At 35.6% G+C, this 21818-nt stretch overlaps 1 long non-coding RNA gene across 1 annotated transcript in view; it reads right to left on the bottom strand.

Moving 5' to 3' along the window:
• The window catches only part of LOC140640902 (uncharacterized), a 60821-nt gene extending 58589 nt beyond the window's left edge, over positions 1-2232 (bottom strand). Inside the window, exon 1 of the long non-coding RNA XR_012037506.1 lies at positions 2140-2232. This is a non-coding gene — a long non-coding RNA (uncharacterized lncRNA). The remainder of the gene's footprint in view (positions 1-2139) is intronic.
• Between the last annotated feature and the right edge of the window lie 19586 nt (positions 2233-21818).

Below are 21818 nucleotides of genomic sequence, written 5' to 3'. Positions count from 1 at the left end.
CTGGAATTTCAGTTATTATATTCCTAGTTATCTCATCTCACCCATCTTTTCCCTGGTGCAAACTATATCCTGGAGCATAGTTTCCATCATGACCCAGGAACTATACCCAGGAATTCACTCACCAACAGTCACAGCCCTGGTGTTGACTTGGGACTGTGCATTCACATTTCTCCCTTTCTTAGGACAATTTCTTCTTACAGTTTATGACAACATTTCTGGAGCTCTAACCTAGGAGGGCTTTTGCCCAAGTCCCATCAGAACTCAAAGTTTCCTTGGAAACCTTGTAAATTGGTAGAGACACACAAATAGAGTGGAGTTTTACCACATATCTAAATACCTTCAAGGAGTCACTTGGTGGCCTTTTCCACAACCAAATGAATCTGCTCAAGAGTGAATAAATATTCCCTCCTAGAGAAAAAAAAAACTGCTTACAACTTTAAAATGGCAGTAATTTAAAAGTCAGTAAATAGAGTTACAGTCCTGTCTGCCTGAGCACTTTATTAACAAGCTTTCTCCCTCTATCTAGGATTGTTTGGAGTACACATTCATGAGGATATGAGAGATATACATGCACAACTCTCTCAAGGTGGTGTGGTAGAATACAAATGATGATTATCCTGATGACAGAAATGATATCACACAGGAGTCACTCACTTCCTACCATGACACTGCACTAAGTGCTCCAGTTATGGTATCTTATCTAATCATCATAATAATCTTACAGGGTAGATGCTACCATCAATCACAGATGAGAAAACTTGAGCTCAAGCAGGCTAAGTGGCAGACATAAATAGCAGTGCTAGGATCTGAACCCACAAGGATCAGACCCAAAAGTCTGTTTTCTTAACCATTTATAAATTTTGAGTTAGAAACAACAATTTAGGTAAAATCTCTATAGCACCCTTAGACCTAGCAATTATTAGCTGAATGACCTTCAACAAAATATACTTTCATTGATGATCAACTTCCTTATATGTGAATGAAGCTCATAATGACCATTTTCCAGGCTTTTGTGAGGAGAAAAAAGGGAAATAATATGAAAAGACCTTCATAAATCATTAAAAAGGTAAAACATGAGCTATATTTTCAATTTATGTCTTGCTAATTTAGGTGGCAACATGATGAAAATAGACCCTGGGAATCTTGATGACTGTGGCCATTACTGTGATTACAAGGATTGGCCCTGACAGCTTGATGAGATAGGAGTAAGATGCTTCTAACATACCTAAGATATTAGAGTGGACATGTATCTTTGGCTGCCAAAATCTTTTGATAATTCTCCACATTGTGAATCCTACCTTCTCAACATAGAATTTTTTAAAAATCTAATCCTAATATCCTTTGCTGTCAGGGATTAGACTTGTGGTTTAGGTCCCACCACACAGACCCATCCATAGGATATCGATTTTGAGGAGATACATTGCAGGACAGGTGGTACCCTGGTCAGTTTTTCTCACTTTCTCTAATCTCTATAAGCATTCCGGAAAATAAGTAATATTACCACCATGCCACAGCTGAGAAATCCGAAGTTCAGAGGTTAAGTGAGTTGTGTGAAAACATACAGCCAGCTATTACAGAAGCCAAGCTTCATAAAAAGCCTCTCTGCTTCCAAAGCCCACCATCTCCCCACTAAAACACTTTGAAGTGGAATGTGGATATGAACTCAAGAATTTCTAGGCTCCCATGGATCAGCCTTCCCACAAAAAGAAATCACCTACTTTAAAAGATTTATCCACTGTTGTCTAATGACCTCCAGAAAAACAGCTCTAGCTACATTTTGGTGTCCACATAAGGTATTTTTCATGAGCAAGTTTATTTAATCTGAGAGAATAAAGATTGATTTTCCTATTACTCATTCTAGTGGTTTTACGTATTTAAATTGCAAACCATCCTCAGAGGCAGTTCTAAGTAATGAAAGGTAATGGTATCTATTTAAGGACCAAAGCAGTCAGATTTCAAAGAATTGTCATTGTATTTGTTAAACAATATCATATTTGAAGTTTCCTGATTTTTTTTTTAATTTTAAGGTAAGTAACACTGAAAAGTCGCAAGTATTTTTGTTACCATCCAATGGGGCAGGCAAAAATGAAAATGCAGGTGTAGTCTGTAAGAAGGGAATCACTAAGTGGGAAACCTTACCTCAGGTCCAGGGAGACAACCGGCTCCTTCCAAGTGGCAGTGGCTCCAGTGATGGGTGAAGATTCCCAAGCCAGGTGTCTTCATTTTTATTGCCTTCACTTTAAGAGAAGAAAATAATACAAGAAAACTTTGCCCAGGTCAAATAAGATGTCTTAGGGAAATGAAACCAACCATTCTACGAGCACAATCATTTTGACACAAGTCCTCAAAGTAGGTCAGCCATTTCTTACAGTCTAAGAATCTGGAAATCCAGGAATGTCAGTATAAAAAAGAGGAACACTAAGTATATTGCAGTAATATATAGCATTTCCTTGATTCTGACATATTATTGATTATGCCCCTTTGGGTTATTAATAGTTTCTCAAAAAAACAAAGAAACATTTCAAATGAACATATTGCTTTTAAGATGGACCCCAATTTCCTGAAGATAAAATATTGAAAATATTAAAAAAAAAAAACTTCCCTTAAATTCAAGCCAAATGACTTTTACTGAGAAAGGCTAAAACATTGATACTCTGTAATCTTCTGTTTATTCTTTTTTATTAATTAAGACTCTTTGTACTACAAGTAACTAATTCAAGCATTAAACCAAAGGAGAATTTTATTATAAGGATATATAGAAGTGTCTCATTAAATCCAAAGGCAAAAACATAGATCTTAATGAGACGAAAGCTAGCAACTGGAAAGTTGGAGAATCTGAAGAAGTATCGTCTCTGCATTTCTTGTGTCTGCCCTTTTCTGCAAAGCTTCTTTATTCTTGCCTTTTTCTGAGAGAAAGAAGAAACAGGCTTCTTTCTTTCTCATCCATATGTCAGTATTAGACTACACTGTAATGTTTACTTCCTTAAGTTCAAATTCTCCAATTCCCAGGAAAGAGATTTTGTTGTCTAACTTGAGTCAAACATCCCCTGTGTCTTGGAGGGGAGGAGAGTAGGGGAAGTTGGAAGTTGAAGATGTAGTTCCAGAGACCCACCATGCAAATGCAGTAGGCAGAGGAATGTAATCTCAGGAAGGAGAGAGAGCTCACAGGCTGGGCAATCTGTCCCCCAAGCTCACGTTCAGAATTGCCTCTAAGTTCAGAGCTGCCTTCCCTGCCCAGGAGCTCACACATCCCAGAGGCAGAGCTTGAGACACAAGTAAATGACTTTATGTCTAGGTGACCTCCTGAGGATAGGCAGTTGCTCACAGTGGCAGTAAGTTTCAGAAGCCAAACTCTGATGTCATTCCATCCCTCTAACCTATCTTTTGAGTGAATGGTGACATTTGTAAGAGCAGCATCCATTCAGTTTTGCTATTTCAATTACTTATAAACCAAGACACAGAAGCTTTTGCTTTATTAGTAAAAGATTCTGAGATTTTGCCAGTGAAGACTAGAATACCTCATATGATGAGAATATGAAACTATAGTCTCCAAGCCTAGGGGTCAGCACTGTGCCCCACAACCAGCATCACAACTGCACTTGAGATTCATCACCTGGGTTTGACACCTGGGCTTTCAGCTTGACCTTTACACTTTTACGATCTTACACATAAAGACCAAAGAAAAACACACAAAAACTCTGATAGACACAGAGCTTAGGAAGATTGGCAATTTTCAGCAGTCAGGTAAAAATTACCTAATTTTAATGTCTGGCATATTTTTGACATGTAATTTGTTTTCTTTTATTATTTTGAGAAGATCATGTTTTCTGATATGCTTGAATAATTATCATTATCCTGGGAACTTTTTCTTTCTTTTCTTATTTTTCCCCCATTTGTTTAGTTTTTTAAAAACATCTGTAGGGATACTAATGTTGCTAGAATCAAGATAGGAAGAAATCAGTATGCATTCATTTGTCTTGAAAGAATCCTTCTCACTGATCTGACCCCTTAATAACGGTGAGGGGCAATCTTATTCCTTATATTTCTAGATTCCTGGAGGATGCCTTATTATACATATGGGAACTTAAAATGCTATCTGTTTGTGCTACTTGGGGCACTAAGACCCTTGGTGTCATCTTTCAGGCTTCCTATGCCTAATGTTCAGCAGGCAAGAGTCAGAAAAAATTAACGTCACCAGCCTGTCCCAATCCTTTGGGGTGCAAGTTGCTCTGAGGCTTATTTGTAAGTCCCTCAATTTTTCCTTCACAAGGAGTTGGTGGTATGACCAACATTGGATAGTCAAATGGGCTTCAATGTAAAAGGCATCAGGAATAGCAGAGATAAGAATAAATTATTTCATGAAAATGAAATGGATACCAATGATTGGAAAGGGAAAGACTTGAGCCTTAAGAAGATCAAAAGGGAACAAAAGGATGAGAGAGGTAGTCCCTATGGGCTCGATGTCCATGCGTTCATTTTTCAAACAACTCACATATTTGTGTGTGTGCGTGCACATATAATATGTAATACTAATATATTTCCACGCCAAATCTCAATAGATGAGATATATTTCCATGCCAAATTTCAAAATATTTTGAGATATGAACATTGTTCATATCAAAATATGTTCATATATCCAAAGCACCTCTCAGCTAATAGTTCCATTTCAGAAGCCTTTTAAGATTGTGTACACAATACTACTTATGCAATTATTAAAATTTTTATATCTTTCCATATTATTTTATAAATATGAGTAAACAAAAAATATTAAATAGCTGACATTAGCAATAAAAGGTATAGGTGTCATATGCTTAATTCAGTTGAGACAAAGAGGGAACGCATCAGGCATGTCAATGGCAGAAAAAATTATTTACCTGAATTGCATTCTTGCTGGATATGATCCAGCTGGTTGTGTGTTCAATTACAAAGGAAAGTAACAAAAAAGAAAGAACATATAAGTAAATAATGATGGAAATGTAGTCGTGAAGGTAATACTAAAAAGGAAAGATCTAATTAGGAAGTTGAAAATATATTTTTTGCTTTATGACTGCTATTCCCTTATAAGGTGTGTCTGTCATTTAAGTTCCATATATTTCACTTTCTTAGATGTTATTTTCAGTGATCTCTGAAAAAGAAAAAACAAATTAGTAAAATACCCAGAGGTCTTGAGACTTCATTTCTATTAGCTAGGAAAGAGCCGAAATATGGGTAAGCTATGTTAAACTTTCTGTTACATTCTGCTGGCAGAGCCCTGCTTAAGATACGGAAAGTGAAGGAAAATCTCTGTGAAGGAAGGTATTTCCCCCTTAGCAACGGTGAGTTGATTGTGTTAATAAAGGTTATACACAGACTTTGCTATCACAGCAGCCAGATTGCGCTGTCTCTCTGGAGACGTGCTCACACCAGGAAACATACAAGTCAAACAGTGAACCACTTCTTAAGAGCTAGTCTTCTAGCCCTGTCTCACTGATTAATGAGTACCTTGGCATCAGCATCTGAAAGTTGAAAGATAATGAGAGACAGTAGAACTGCTAGAACCAGCATCACCATCTGTCTGAAGACTACTTTTACACTTCCCCTACATTATGTACCCAAATCCCAAAATTATCACATCTCAAACTCTGTTCATTTAAATAAAAGCATAGTATTCTCATGAATAGCAGCAGTCATGATCAAAGAGAATTGTAGGAAATTAAGGTACAGAGAAGTCAGGCCAAATAGAATTCAAGCATCCCCAGACCTTATATTACTTTCTGTTTTAATCTGTGTGTCTCTGGAAAAGATATAGAGTTCTAATGTTACATTTTCATAGGTAATACAACCCATGTTATCACCACCTAACATCTGAAGAACATGTTATAAAACCAAGTATTGGGAGAAGATGTGGAGAAATGCGAGCTCCTATATACAGCTAGTGGGAATATAAATTAGTAGAAGCATAGGAGTGCAATTTGACAGTATTTACCCAATGAATATCCTTAAGCAGTAAAAATGAATGAACTAGAGCTAAATCTATCACCATGCCTATATCTCAGATAGTTAATGTGGAGTGAAGAAAAGTGCATAAAGCTGAACATAATATAACACCAATTATTCAAACTTTAAGACATTGGAACAACAGCCTACACTTTAATGGATACATCCATGTGCAGCAAAGGAAAAGAAAGATATAAGCTGACTTCAAGATGGTGGTTTTCTTGGTGGAGGGAGGCAGGCAATTGAGACTGGAGAGGGGCCAAAAGGGGTTTCAACTGATTGTGTAATGTTTTGTTTTCGAGGAAAGAAATCTTAGGCAACTATGGCAAAATGTTAAGATTTGTTTAATCTGGATGATGGGAAACTGAGAACACACATTTACTTTTTTTCCCTCCTAAACTCCACTACCATGATAATAAATGTATTTTTGAGGCATAAATCTAAAAGGATAAAGAGAATAGGAAAGAAAGCAGAAGACAATAGAAACAAATTTGGGAGGGCGTGTAGGTGGCTCAGTCAGTGAAGCAGCTCCCTTCAGCTCAGGTCATGATCCCGGGGTCTTGGGATTGAGCCCCGTATCAGGCTCCCTGGTCAGTGATGAACCTGCTTCTCCCTCTCCCTCTCCCTCTGCCCTTCCCCCCTGCTTGTGCACTCTCTCTCTTTCTCAAATAAATAAATAAAATCTTAAAGAAACATTTTTGGAAGCAGGTGGGATGTCTGACTTCCAAGAACTGAGAAATGGGAATCCTATGCTAATAGTGGGAAAGCAGAAGAACAACTCGATTTTCCCTGTAAGCCCCTAAAAAGTTCAAACACTGGCAATACAAATACTGGAAGTAAGGTCAAAGTAGAGCTAAAGTAAAATGATGGGCTGGAAGTCTGTTTTAAAGGCAGTTAGAGCCTTAGATTCCTGTCCCTCTGTGAGCGGCTTAGTGAATGCCCTGCTTACCTCACTTGAGAACTGTTAGTTCCCTGAAAAAAGTAAAACAGAGTGTCCTTTGACTGAGAGACCTCCAGCATAGGAGGAAACATGTTGAAAACAGAGCTAAGGGAATTTTTATATGTTGAATTTAGAATCCCAAAGTTCTCTTCCCTCACTGTTCCCAGAACAGTGGTAATAAGTCTATTACTCTCTAGACAATACCTTGAGAGAATTTTCTTTGAAGAATCTGACTATCTCAAGACATGGTTAGTTGGTTGATTTTTACAATACTCTGTCAATGTAAAACCTATCCTTAGTTCATGGGACATATAAAACAAGCCACAGGGATAAAGTTCGCTGATTTTAGTCTACTCAACAGCAATACTGGCAGCCAACTGACAAAGAAGCAACGCATTCGAAAGTCAGAGGGAAAATTATTTTCAGACTAGAACTCTATACTCAGCCAACTATCAATTAAAATATCAGGAAAAAGATATTTGGGGACATATAGGGTCCTAAAAAATTTTCCTTCTAAGTACCATTTATCAGAGCACTGCTTGGGCATGTATGCCACCAAAAACAGGACATAAATTAGAAAAGAAAAAGGAAATGCCATTACAAAATCTAGAATCAGCCAAGAGAAAGTTGAAGGAAATCCATAATATAATACTGAAGATAAATGTCAGTAGAGAATACATTCCAGATTAGAATAGGGTCAGGTCTTCAAGAGAAATTTCTTCCAAAGGACAGAATTAATAGAATGCCTAATATAACTAAACATACTGATTTTAAAGCAACCTTATTTTTTTTAATATTTTCTTTATTGGAGTTCAATTTGCCAACATATAGCATAACACCCAGTGCTCATCCCATCAAGTGCCCCAGTCAGGGCCCATCACCCAGTCACCCCTACCCCCGTCCACCTCCCTTTCCACTACCCCTAGTTCGTTTCCCAGAGTTAGGAGTCTCTCATGTTCTGTCTCCCTTTCTGATATTTCCCATTCATTTTTTCTCCTTTCCTCTTTATTCCCTTTCACTAATTTTTATATTCCCCAAATGAATGAGACCATATAATGTTTGTCCTTCTCCGATTGACTTATTTCACTCAGCATAATACCCTCCAGTTCAACCTTATTTTGTACTGTATATTCTTTCTTGTGATTGAAGAAAAAACAATATGTACGTACAACAATGGGGTATCTTGCAATCTCACTTTAGGCCAAAAGAATATTCACAGTAGTAATTTGAGACCCTTATCCACCAGAGACTCCTAAGCAGACATTCTAGTTCACTTTGCAGAGGAACTCTCTCAAGCTACACACCACATATAGGAAATAACATAATCCATATGGAGATGTTTTTGGCTGTTCCTTGTACTAGTTAAAACTCTGTGCCATTAATGAAGGACACTTAGCAGATGATCATCCTCACCTCTCACTTATCAAAAATCCCCTTTCACACATCTTAGAGGGAATGCTAAACCTATATTTATTACAACAGTAATCAGGTCACATCATCTCCTACATCTACCCTCTATTCTTAAAAAAATAAATAAGTGGTTGAGACATCCCTGGAGATACTATATAGGTTGTTTAGGCCATTAGTCCAAGTCACATTTTCATAGTATCCCCTCAACAGTCCATCTTTCGCATGAGATATTCTAAAAAATCAGCTGTTTTTCTGCTAAACAGACACTCACCTAAACTCTGGACTTCTTCAATATTGATTCACACATTGAGATTCCTTAGATTCACCACAGTCTCTTTCTGGGAAACCGTAAAACAATTTCCTGATTTCAATAAATACCTCACTTTTTTTTTCTGCCTCTAGCTCCCTCTTCTGGACCCCAAAAGGCCACAGAGAATTTCTTAGCTCTTCTTTCCTCTCTGCTCACCTATTTTCATTGTTTTCTCCCTTTTTCTCTTCATTTTGTCCTTTTCAACTTGTCCCTCTCTTTTCCGTCATTCAAAGTTCCCTTCCCATGAGCTGGCCCAGAGTAAAAAACCAGCATAATCTACTCTTTCCAACTTGTCCCTGTTGCTGTTCTTTCTTTGCTAAATTCTGTAAGGCTTGGTAATTTCTTCATTGTCTTTGCCATTCATCTCCTTATCCCTTTCCTTTCTTCCTCTTGTTTGCTATCCGTTCTGGCAGTTGTAATTGATCTTATGGCAATTAATTCTCCTCCGCCATGAGTCTAGCTGGGATTGCTCACACCTAGGTAGTCTCTTGGCCATCACAACAAACCAATGAGGTTGTTATTATTATCATCATCCAATTTTAGAGATAAGGAGATAAAAGCATAGAGAGACTAAATAACTTTCCCAAGTTCATAAAGCTAGTAAGTTGCTGAACAAAATGCAAACCTAAGCCTTCTAACTACAAAACCTGTAATCACTCACCAGCACCATGCTGCTATGGCATGAAACAGAACCATGGCCTCTTTATAGTTTAGTAGTATCATTTATAATAATCTGCAGAGGATTTTGGTTTCAGATGCATTTAAATTCAAAAGCACCTGTGTTGCTTTAGAATAATAAGCTGAGGTTTTCTGGAGGATATTAAACCTATGTTGGGCAATGTTGTGTTGCATTCCTAAGAGTAAAGAACAAAATTATAATTGTACACACACCCCAAGAAAAGAACCAGATCTTCATCTGTTGATTTTTCAATCCCATAGAGCCTATTAAAGTTCCTATAAATTACTGTACAGTAGTAAACCAATGTTTGTCATCAAGAAGAGACACATTTTGGTTGGTTTTGTTTTTTTAAAAAAGAGATTCAGTACAGAAAATGAGAATTTCTCCCTGATGAAGAAAACTTGGAGACACTTATCCAGCAATCCAGCAAGGAAATAGGACAGAGTAAATCTAAAGAACCCCACCATAGCTTAGCCATAGACAATGAAGCCAGGAGGCACAGATGAAACGCACAAGGAGAATATCAGCATGGCTCCAAATGAGGTGCACTAATAAAACACAGGGCACAGGAAAGGCTGTTCATCCAGGATGCAAGAGGAAAGCACAACAGAAATTATGCAGTCTCTGGCTTGAAAAAAATTCTATATGAAAAGCTGTAATAAAATCACAGAATCTTAAATCAGAAAAAGAACTTCAAGAACATCTCATACAACTCTCTAATTTTATAATAGTATACATTCTATATTGAAAAAAAACCCCACTAGATTTGGCATCAGAAGACCTAGAGGAAATAAAAATGTTAAATAATTTAATAAACAGTGAACTACTATACAAAACTGTTTTCATCACCATGGTTATCTTCTGCAATCTTCATTTGACCATGGAGAAGAAAGGGCAAATGTTACTGTCCCAATTTTACTGGTGATAGAAATAAGGCTTAAAGAGGTTAAGTAAACTGTATTCATGAGCCAGTAATAGAGAAATGAGACTATTACTCAAATAGAAGCTTTCTTATTCCCAGTTGCAATATATTTTGCTATTTTTTGTAGATTAATTTATGAATATAATGGAAAGAGAGTTTGGTGAAAAGAGAAGTGAAAACTGAAAGATCTCAGCTAAAACAGAGAAATCAAGACCAGAGTCCTTTTTAAAAGAGAATCAAGTAGAATAATCAGATACCATCCTTAAGTTTATAAGCCTAATTTTAAAAGGATTAAACTACTTGCCTAAGAAATTACTTTCTCTGAAAAGCTTCTTTCCCCCCAACTGCTATTTATTTATTGCCTGAAGAGTTTAAATAAAGATAATAAATTGCATGATCAATAGGAACAACAAAGTTGCTTTACTTAAAGCCGATAACAGAGAATATAGATTTTCCATGAATAATTGAAAAAGTCCAACAGAAAGGTTTAAGCCCTCCTTCTCTGTCCCTCTATTTCTCTGCATTTTTTTATAGAGCCAATTCCTAAGTCTTCACATGGAAAGAAATCAAAGTCATCCAGGTCAACCATCCCCATGATCAAGAGGGTTTATTTATTGCCTGCAGTGTGGAGCACATAATCAGCCATGTGGCAGTGAGCGCTCAGGAAGAAGACAGAAGCTCCAGGATGCCTAAAGTAATCCACAAGCCTAAGGGGATAGGAGCCTGGCAGTGACTCAATAGCCAAGATCCAAGTCTGAAGATATACATGTAGAAAGCTAAGCAATTCTTTCTTTTTGCAAATTATAATAATTTCATTACACTCAAAACCTCAAACCTGCTGTTCCTCAAGCGGTATCAGATAGTTTGCCTAAGGTGAACTTTAATACACACTTTTGTTGTTGCCATTATTTGTTCCATATGTATATTTTTATTACGATGATAAAAACACATGAGATCTACCCTCTTAACAAATTGTTAACTACCCAATACCGTATTGTTAACTCTAGGCATAAAATTGTACAAAAGATCTCTAGAATGTATTTATCTTGCATAACTGAAACTTTATACTTGTTGGTAAGCAACTCTCCAATTTTCCCTCCCTTTAATCCCTCTAGCAACCACAGTTTGATTCTCTGTTTCTAAGACTTTAACTATTTTAGACACCTGATATAATTGAATCATGCAGTATTTGTCCTTCTGTGACTAGTTTATTTCACTTAGCATGTCCATCAGTGGATGATGGAAAAACCAAATGTGGCATGTGCGTGTGTGTATATATATACACACACATACATGGAATATATATATATATATATGCCATGGAATGCTATTCAGCTTTTTAAAAAAAGAAAGAAATAGGATATCCTTCTATATGCAACAAGGTAGATGAACCTGGAGGATACTATGCTAAGTGAAGGATGAACTTCGATTTTAGGGATACATCTCACATGCTCACTCCACCACCAATGAGCATAGAGAAAGATTTTCTGCATACATAGGTTGAGATCCTAAGACTGACTCTAACAGAAAAAAAAATTGTAAGAACTTCAGGCTGTTGTGGCCCAGTATCTGATTCAAGTTGCCAAAATTTAGTCACTTTGATGACCACAGTCTATGTCCTGAGGGCTTCTCCTCTCCTCCCTCTCTCATTCTCCTCATTAGCAGCAGAAAAAAAAAACAATAAACTAGAAAATAGAAGCCATAAGTCCCAGTTCCAGCTCTGCCAAGGCCTCGGTGCCCTTGAGGAAGTCATCTCTATTGTCTCAGCACCCAGCGCAGTAAATGGCACACAATAAGTGCTGAAAAAAGCATTTGTTGATGAAGGAATAAATGAATTCCATCCTAAGGAATCTCCATTTCTTCATTAATAAATGGGAAAGTCACACTAGATCCCTACAAAAATCTCTAACTCTGAGATTTTAAAATATTGGGAGCACTATATTTTTAGGCCACTTTTTCAGGATACCATAGTTATATTAAGATGAGGCAGAGTTCCCATCCTCACATGATGGAGTAAACTGATAGACCAACCTCCACACAGACAGCAACTATTTAAAGGCTGTGCAGAGCAGACAAAATCAGGAACATTTTACAGATGAGTCAAAAGTTCAGAGGAGAGACTAGGACATGATGTGTTTTCCATTTTTTTGGCTTTATACTGAGAGCACATCACAGTAGGCAACATAGAGAACCAAACTCAAACAGAAAACCTTCCATACTTCTGTAATGAAAAACCACAAATCAGTATGGGGCACCACAGTCACCAGAAAGTGAAGGGAAAACTCACAGAAAAAAAGAAATCAGAGAATATAAACTAAAGTGAAATAATGGCATTTATAGATAAAACACAGCTAAGAGAATTAGTTATCATCAGACCCCTATTATAAGAAATATAAACAAATAAACAAAAATAGTTCTTAAGATTGAATGAAAGTGGAACCAAAGAGAAAATCAGACCTTTAAGAGAGAATAAAGAACAACAGATATGGTGAATATCATGGCAAATAAGAAAACATAGTTTTTCCTATTAATTTCTTTAAAATGTGTATAGTTGAAGCAAAAACTATATTATCTTGAGGTGCTTAAAATATATATTCAGAAATATAGTATGGCAGCTAAAGCATAAGGTATGGATAAATGGACTTATAGGATTCAAGTTTTCCACATTTTATGTGAAGTGGTATGATATCAATTCTAAATACACTAAGAAATTTTAAGAATATGTACTGCAATTTATAGAACAACTACTAAAAAATAATACAAGGAGGTATATTTAAAAAGCCAATGGATAAATTAAAATATAATTCTAAAAACATTCAAATAATCTAGAAGAAAGCATGAAACAGGAAACAGAAGACCAGCAACATAGGTGACAAAAAGAAAATCGACAATAAAACAGTAGACTTAGTCCAACAATATCAGTCATTATATAAAATGCTAATAAACACTATAGCTAAGAAACAGAGATTATCAGAAGGGACGAAAAAGAAAAAGAAAAATGAACTATATGCTATCTACAATATGAAAGCAAATGAACATAAATAATTATGCCACACAAACAATAAGCAATAGAAAGCTATATAAAATTAATCTCAAGATAAAGTATTATAGCAATAAAATGCGACATTTCATAATAATAAAAGGGTAAATTTATCAAAAAGTCATAATAATCAGTAATATATATATGCTTCATAACAGAGCCTCAAAATACATGAAGCAAAAATTATTAGAATCAAAGAAACAGACAATTCCACAATAACAATCTTTAATACTCTTCTCTCTGTAATTGTTAAAATGAATGGACAAAAAATATTAGTAATAACATAGAAAAATCTGAAAAATGCTATCAAACAACCTGACATAATTGACATTATAGATCCATACACCCAATTGTTTAGGAATTTATATTATTTCTAAGTGCATATATTACGTTCATCAGATAGACCACTTGCTAGATTGTAAAACAAATCTCATTAAATTTAAGAGAATTTACAAAATATATTCTCTGAACAAAGTGAATTTAAATTAGAAATCAATAATAATGAAATATCTAGGAAAAGCCCAAATATTTGTAAATCAAACAACACACTCCTATATAATCCATACTTCAAGGAAAAAATCATAAGGACAATTAGTATTACTTCAAACTCCATAGTAATGAAAAAATAACATAAAGATGTGAAATGAAGCTGATGAACTATGACAGGGAGAGTTACAGATTTAAACACATACTAGAAGATAAGGCCTAAAATCAATTACCTAAGGCTCCAACTCAAGAAACTAAAACACTTTTGTGATAAAGATAACTACAGAAATAATTTAAGTAGAACTTATATAAACAATAAAGACTATTTGTAAGCCCCAAAAGCTGTTTTTAAGAAGATCAATAAAATTGATAAAGCCATAACTAGACTGATCAAAAAAAAAAAGGAAAAAAACATAAATCATAAATATCTGGAAGGAAATGAGTTATCAGAATAAACCCTACAGATATTAAAAAGATATAAGAAATATTATTATCAGTTTTATGCCAATAAATTCAACAACCTAGTTGAAGTGGACAAAATTCTTTAAAAATATAAGTTAACAAATGATGTAAAGTGGAACAAAAACATCTCATTCACTATATTAAGGAAACTTACTTCTTCATTAAAAGTCTTTCCACCAACAAAACTCAGATGATTTTACTGGCAAATTCCATACAACATTTAAAGAAGAAATACCACTTTTACATAAAATCTTCCGTAACATAGAAAAAGAAGATGCACTTCCAAACTTATTTTTTAATGCTAGCATAACCCCAACATGAAAATCTAAAAAAGACACCATAAAAAAATTACAGACCATTATCTCTCACATATAAAATCCTTTAAACAATTAACAGACTAGATAGTCCAAGTAGTGTTTCTCTCAAAAATGCAAAGTTGCTAAACATAAAAAGCAATTAATTTGCCATACTAAAAGGGAAAAGTACAAAAAGCATATGATCATTTTAAAATATTCAGTGAAAAAAATAAAATAAAATAAAATAAAATAAAATAAAATAAAATATTCAGTGAAAGTATATGACAATGTTCAATATCTAATAATGATTTTTTTAAAATAACTCTCACAATTTTGGAATATAAGGTAATTTCCTCAATCTAACAAAAGACAACTACAAAAACACAGTTAACAGTATGTATAATAGAAAATATTAAATACTTTTCCCTTAATATTGGGAAAAATGCAAGGATATGTGTTCTTACCACTTTGTAAGCAGCAATAAAACAAGAAAAAGAAATAAAAGCAATAAAAATTATTAAGGGAGAATAATTGTCTCCTTTTGCAGGTAATATAACTGCTTATGTTGAAAATCTTAAATCTATATAAAGCTCACTACAATTAATAACTAAGTTGGTAAGATGGAGCAAACAAAATCAATATTTAAAAATAAATTATATTGTGTATACAGCAGCAAATAATCATTAAATGGAATCTTTAAATAAATATTCCGGGCAGCCCCCATGGTTCAGCGGTTTAGCACCTGCCTTCAGCCCGGGGTGTGATCCTGGAGACCAGGGATCCAGTCCCACGTCGGGCTCCCTGCACGGAGCCTGCTTCTCCCTCTGCCTGTGTCTCTGCCTCTCTCTATATATATATCATGAAAAAAAAAAAATATATATATATATATATCATGAATAAATAAACACTATATATAAATCTTTATATATATAAATTTATATATATAAATATATAAAAATCTTTTAAATAAATAAATAATAAATAAATAAATAAATAAATAATTCCATTTATAATACCCAAAAAAACATAACACTTAGGAATACAATTAACAAAAAGTACGCAAGGCTCTTCTTTGAAAACTGCAGAGCATTGCTGAGGGAAACTAAAGAAGATCTCAGCAATTGGAGAAATATACAACATACATGGATTTCAAGACTCAATATTGTTTAGATAACAGTTCTTCCCAGTATGACCAATGAAACAGTGTCATCCCAATCAAAATTCCAGAATGCTTTTTTAGTAAAAGTGAAAAGCTGATTCTAAAAGTAAGCAATTTTAAAAGAGAAGAACAAGTAAAGAGGACTCTCAATAGATGATTTTAAGTAACAGAAACCTACATGGGTGGTATTGGTGTAAGGGCAGACATGCAGATCAAAGGAAGGGAACAAAAACCAATATTTACATGGCCAATTGGTTTTTTACAAAGATTCTAGGGCAATTTAATGAGGAAAGGGAAGTTTATTCAAAAACTAATGCTGGAACAATAGATGCACATTTGAGAAAAAATAAACATCAACTCTTACTTTATAACATATATAAAAATTAACTCGAGATGGATCTTAGGCTTAACTGTAAAAGCTAAAAAGGCAATCCTTCCAAAAGAAAACATAAGATAAAAATCTTTTTGACTAGGGGTGAGCACAAAGATTCTTTAGATTAGATTAGATGTAAAACACATGAGCCATAAAGGATTGATAAATTGGACTTTATCATAACTAAAAAACCTTTTGGTCCTTGAAAGAAAAAGACAGGGACACCTGGGTGGTTCAGTGGTTGAGAGTCTGCCTTTGGTTCAGGTCATGATCCCGGGGTCCTGGGATCAAGTACTGCTTGGGGCTCTCCACAGGGAGCCTGCTTCTCCCCCTGCCTATATCTCTGCCTCTATCTCTCTGTGTCTCATGAATAAATAAATAAATAAAATCTTTAAAAAGAAAAAAAGAAAGAGACACATTTGATGAAATATTAAAAAAGGAAATCACAAAATGGGAGTAATTATTCACAAAACATATATCTGACAAAAGATTTGTATCTGGAATATAAATAATTCTTACAACTAAATAAGAAGACAATCCAATAAAAGATGGACCAAAGATGTGAAAAGACATTTCACCAGAGAAGATATATGAAGAGCAATAAACCCAAAAAGGATGCTCATCGTTATTATTCATCAGGGAAGTGCAAATTAAACCTACAAAGAAATATCACTGCCCACTCATTTGAATGACTAAAATTAAAAACTCTGACAATTCCAAGTGCCAGAGAGAATATAAACATAGGTATACGTATTTGTCAAAATTCACCAAATGCATATAATAAATTTTGAATGCCCATTTCCCTGGTGTTTGGAACCTGTTCACCCTTCCTACCCTAATTACAAGGCAAGTCATTTTGTAATAGTCCTTCCTTTTTTCATTACTGAACAGTTCGTGGAGGTAGTTGAAACTTCATGCCCTAAATTGAAAGTTAGAAACTTGACATAGCAGTCCAAACTTAATTATATTGGAAACACCAGAGTTTGATTGCCTTTTGGTACATATTTCAAAGGACTGGTGAATTACTTGTGTCTCAACAGTACACCCCCTAGATCATCTAAGACAATTGAATACATTCCCCAAAACTTGCTAGTAATGTGTGACAGTCACACATATGGGAGTGCACTACCCAGAGCACCCTTCTAGAGAGAACCTGCTCCTAGAAGAGTAGTAGGCTGATGGCCTCCAGCTATCACACCATCAGGATCCATTGCAACATTCATGCCAAGCTCATGCCATCCCTAAGCTGCTCCTAGCCAATCACTGTGCACAATGTGGCTACAGAAGGCACCCATTCTTGACCAACATAGGACTCCTTTTAATAGACAGTCTTTGCATTAGAGTTCCTGGTAAATCTAACTGAGACTTCCTCAGAACTGCACAACAGTCTGACTTCCTAAACAATTGTCCTTCCTTCGCTCCTTTGACGGTGTCAGGTGTGCATGATATTCTCAGGCTCTTCCCACCTACTCTTCCCACTTATCCTTCACAGGTTCTTCCTCCAATAAATTTCTTGCACTTCTAGTTCTTTCTTGCCACCTGCTTCCTGGAGGACCCAAAGTAACACTGCTGTATGTGCTAAGAATCATCAATGGAATTAATCTTCCTCCCCTGCCACATGAGGACAAATCTGATTTTTCCTGAAGCCCCCTGGAATAGTATTACTCCATTCCTTCTTTAATGTCAGCATACCCTACTCCCTGTCTAGAGAGGTGGAATACTATCAACTAAACCACCATCTTTCTAGGGAGCGTAACTTTCCTTTGCCTCTGGTTCTTAGAGGATAATATGGTCATTAAAGCTCCTTATGTTTATACCCTATGAGTCTGTCTCTCTGTCTAAAGTTCATATATCAAGTCAGGGTTCTTAGTTGCAATCAATCCTACCTACCTGACTTCCTTTATAAAAGGAATTTGTTTGAACAATTTATAGCATTTAAGGAATTACCAACAAGGCTGAAAATTAGATTTGGAGGCGCTGCCGCCAGGAATGACACCTCAAAGTATGTTCTAAGGCTGCTCTCTTAAAAACAAAACAAAACAACAACAACAACAAAAAAAAAAAAAAAAAAAAAAAAAAAAAAAAAAAAAAAACACTGTCATCACTGCTGGGCACTGATAGTTTTCCCTGCTGATACTATAGATTTGACTTTGAGCTCTGTCACTAAAACACAGTTCCTCTAGATATTTACATAATGACCTCCAGTTCTGCCTCTATCACCTCTGGTCACAGGCCAAAATTCTAACTTTAAAAGAAGTGAACACTGTCACATAAGATGGAGAGAGCCTAGGGCTAAGAAAATACTCTCAGGCCAAATATTCCAAAGTATGACAAACTACTTATATGGAAGAAAAAACTCATTTCTCATTATATCCCTGGACTTGAATAATTAGTCCATAATAAAACAAATAGCTTGCTGCAGACCAACACTTCATATCTCTCCCTACCTCTCTCTCTCTTTCTCTCTCTCTCTAACTGAAAAATCTGGACATAGGGGTATTAACAGGTTAAGTCACCAGAGAACTACAGAATCAATTCAGGAAAAGGCAAGTGTAGAAACAAAGGTTCAGCAGGAGGGTGAGTCCAACACTTGACACCAGTTTTCCCCTTAAGTGATTTGTTGATTTGAAAGCTGCATTTGAGAGGCTGACCATTTCAAGGAGCTAGGAATGCAAAAAATTGGAGCTCAGAATACACCAAAAAGAGAGAGGTCCTGGTAAACCCTAAGTTTTCATTCAGGGTCCCCAAGGTATATACCCTTGAAGTAAGGGTGAACCAAAAATAGAGCAGCACTTATAAGACCAAAGCACAGCTTTGGATTAGCTCATTTCCTTGTTATAGGAAAGTAATTTGTCCTTATTTTAACTGTTACCAGAAACAAAAGTAGTTCTCTGGAGAAATATAACATCATTCAGGGCATCAAATTACCTCTACAATTTTTATTCATAATGACTGACATCAACTGAAAAACTAGGCATTGCAAGAGACAACATTACATCAACACAACAAAGAAGAGAGAAAATAGAAACAGCCACAACAAAACATTAGAGCCTATTGAACAGATAGAAAACAGTCAAGTGATAGTTTTAAGCTCAAATGTATTAGTAACTTCATTAAATGGAAATGAATGAAACCCTTAAAAGTTGAAGATTGAAGAAAACAGGTTTTAAAACCAACTACATGTTGGGGCACCTGTGTGGCTCAGTTCATTAAGCATTCCAGTCTTGGTTTTGGCTCAGATCAAGATCTCAGGTTTGTGTTATCAAGGCCCCTGCCCACCTCTGCTGAGCATGGAGTCTGCTAAAGATTCTCTCCTTCCCTCTCCCCCTCTGTTCCTCACCACCGTGTATGCTCCCACACGCTCTCTCTTTCTCTCTCTCTCAAGTAAATTAATTAATTAAATCTTAAAAAAAAAACTATAAGCCACTTATAGGAGATATATTTTCTAAGCCACTTAATTGAGGTATTATTGACATGTAAAAAGCTCTACATAATTTATATACACAACTCCATGAATTTGGAGGTTAAGTATACAATGAAATCATCACCACCAGCAAAGCATAGATACATCCATCACCTATAGGAGATACATTAAACAGTAAGATATAGAAAGTTTGATAGTAAAAGGATGCAAAAATAAAACCTGGTGTGGCTATATTAATATCAAAGCAATCTCCAAGAAAAGAAACATTAATAGGCAAATGATGTCTCAAATTATAATATTCACGTAATTGGAGTGTAAAACTTGATCAGAATACCAAAAATATATATATTTCAATGAATCATTTACAGATAATTTATAAAAATTAATTACAAAAAAATTTAAAAAGAAAAAGAAAAATCAATTACAGATCCTTCTCTAGCTATCTGAGAAGACTAGAGGTCTTCCCAAGTCCTATGCTGCTTATAAAGTCAGTAAAATCAAAAGCCTGCACTGAGGTTCACCTGAGCCCCCTAGAAACAGAGTCCTTACCCTGGGTATTCCTTAAAGACAAGGAAAATATAATGTAGTCTTGAATTGTACTTAGTAGTGTTATTCTTGATAGTGCAATGATATTGTAGTTCTGTAAACATTTTGAATTTTCTAGGATAGAGAAATTAGAAAATATATTTATTATGTTGGGAACCACGGTATATGGTTAAGAACAAGAGAAAAAAATATAAAATAGGATCTGGTAAGGGTCTATTTGATTTTGAGTTTGAAGTATCAACAACAACAAAAAATCCTAACTGTACACTGAAAAGGCACTACGACAAATAAATTTCAATAGTGATGAAGCACAATTAGCAGTTAGTTCTTGTACTATTCTCTAAGAAAAAAGTCACCAGCATTCCTAGGAGAAATGGCTGATTCCAGGTCTGAGACAGGTAAAATACAAGATGATCCTGGAAAAAGTTGTACTAAAAAGTAAGGAAGTATTTAAAAATTAGTGAGCCCAGAAACTGACCCAAGGGGACAGCCACTGTTGATAATTGATAGTCAAAAAAGAACAATGATGGTAATGAATTATAACACCTGGAAAAATGTTAAGTCCATCATGAGATTCAAAATAAAGTGGAAAGGGAAAAAGAGAGAAAAACTCCTCTTAAAGAAAGAATGCCAGCTAAAAAATAAGGAAAAAATGATGAAATGTAAATGACCACTCTGAAACCCAATATAAGAAGTGATTCAGGCAAAATCATCAGTAAATGCTGAAGTGAATAGAACAAAAGGTTCTTGGAGAACAAAATATTCACATGAACTTAAAGTAACCTCCTATCCAAATTCACTTATTCATTACAAAGGGAAAAAAAATGAATCTTTACAAAGGAAAGCTAAGATGGGGGATCCCTGGGTGGCGCAGCGGTTTAGCGCCTGCCTTTGGCCCAGGGCGCGATCCTGGAGACCCTGGATGGAGTCCCACGTCGGGCTCCCGGTGCATGGAGCCTGCTTCTCCCTCTGCCTGTGTCTCTGCCTCTCTCTCTCTCTCTCTGTGTGACTATCATAAATAAATTTAAAAATTAAAAAAAAAAAGGAAAGCTAAGATGGTCATAATTCTGGCAAAGGCAAAATGATAGGAACAGAAAAAAAAAAACCAGATGAATAGGGACTCAGGGAGAGGAGGGGCTGACAGCAAAAGGACAGGAAGGAATTTCGGAGGGGAATGAAACCATTCTTCATCTAGACTGTGGTGGTAGTAACACAATTGTACACATTTATCAGAACTCATAGAGTTGTAAGGAGTAAACTTGTAAAATATATTGATAATTATGTAAATTATTCTTCAATAAGCCTGACTTTAAGACTCAAGCAAAGCTGCAACAACAAACCAAAGGAAGGTAATGACCCCTCCTAGGCTGGGGGAGACTAAAAATGACAGTACTGCCAAATGCTATGCATGAACTTTGATTGGATCCTGGATCTGGGGAGACGGGGAGAAACAGCTACAAAAGACATTTTAGGGACCACTGGGGAAATTTGATCTTGGACTCTGTTGAAATGGTATTGAATTAATGTTTTTTTCTCAGGTGCAGTGATAGGGCTGTGGTTTCCTAGAAACTAGTCCTGTATTTGGGAAGTACATGCTGTTATATTTAGAGGTAACTTGTAATGGCTGCAACCTTCTTTTGGACACTTTGTCAAAAGTGAGAGTGTACAAACAGAAAATAAGATGGAGCAGGAGTCTTTCCTGTGGGTTTGAAAGATTCCAAAGTAAGAATAAATTATTTTTATTAAACTCCAATAGGGCACAGCTTCAACTCCCCCCTCCAGACTTCTTGCCAGA

The sequence above is a fragment of the Canis lupus genome, chromosome 10 (assembly GCF_048164855.1).
Source record: "Canis lupus baileyi chromosome 10, mCanLup2.hap1, whole genome shotgun sequence".
NCBI lineage: Eukaryota > Metazoa > Chordata > Mammalia > Carnivora > Canidae > Canis > Canis lupus.
Note: the sequence above shows the minus strand (reverse complement) of the source record. Positions and strands in the feature narration are given on the sequence as shown.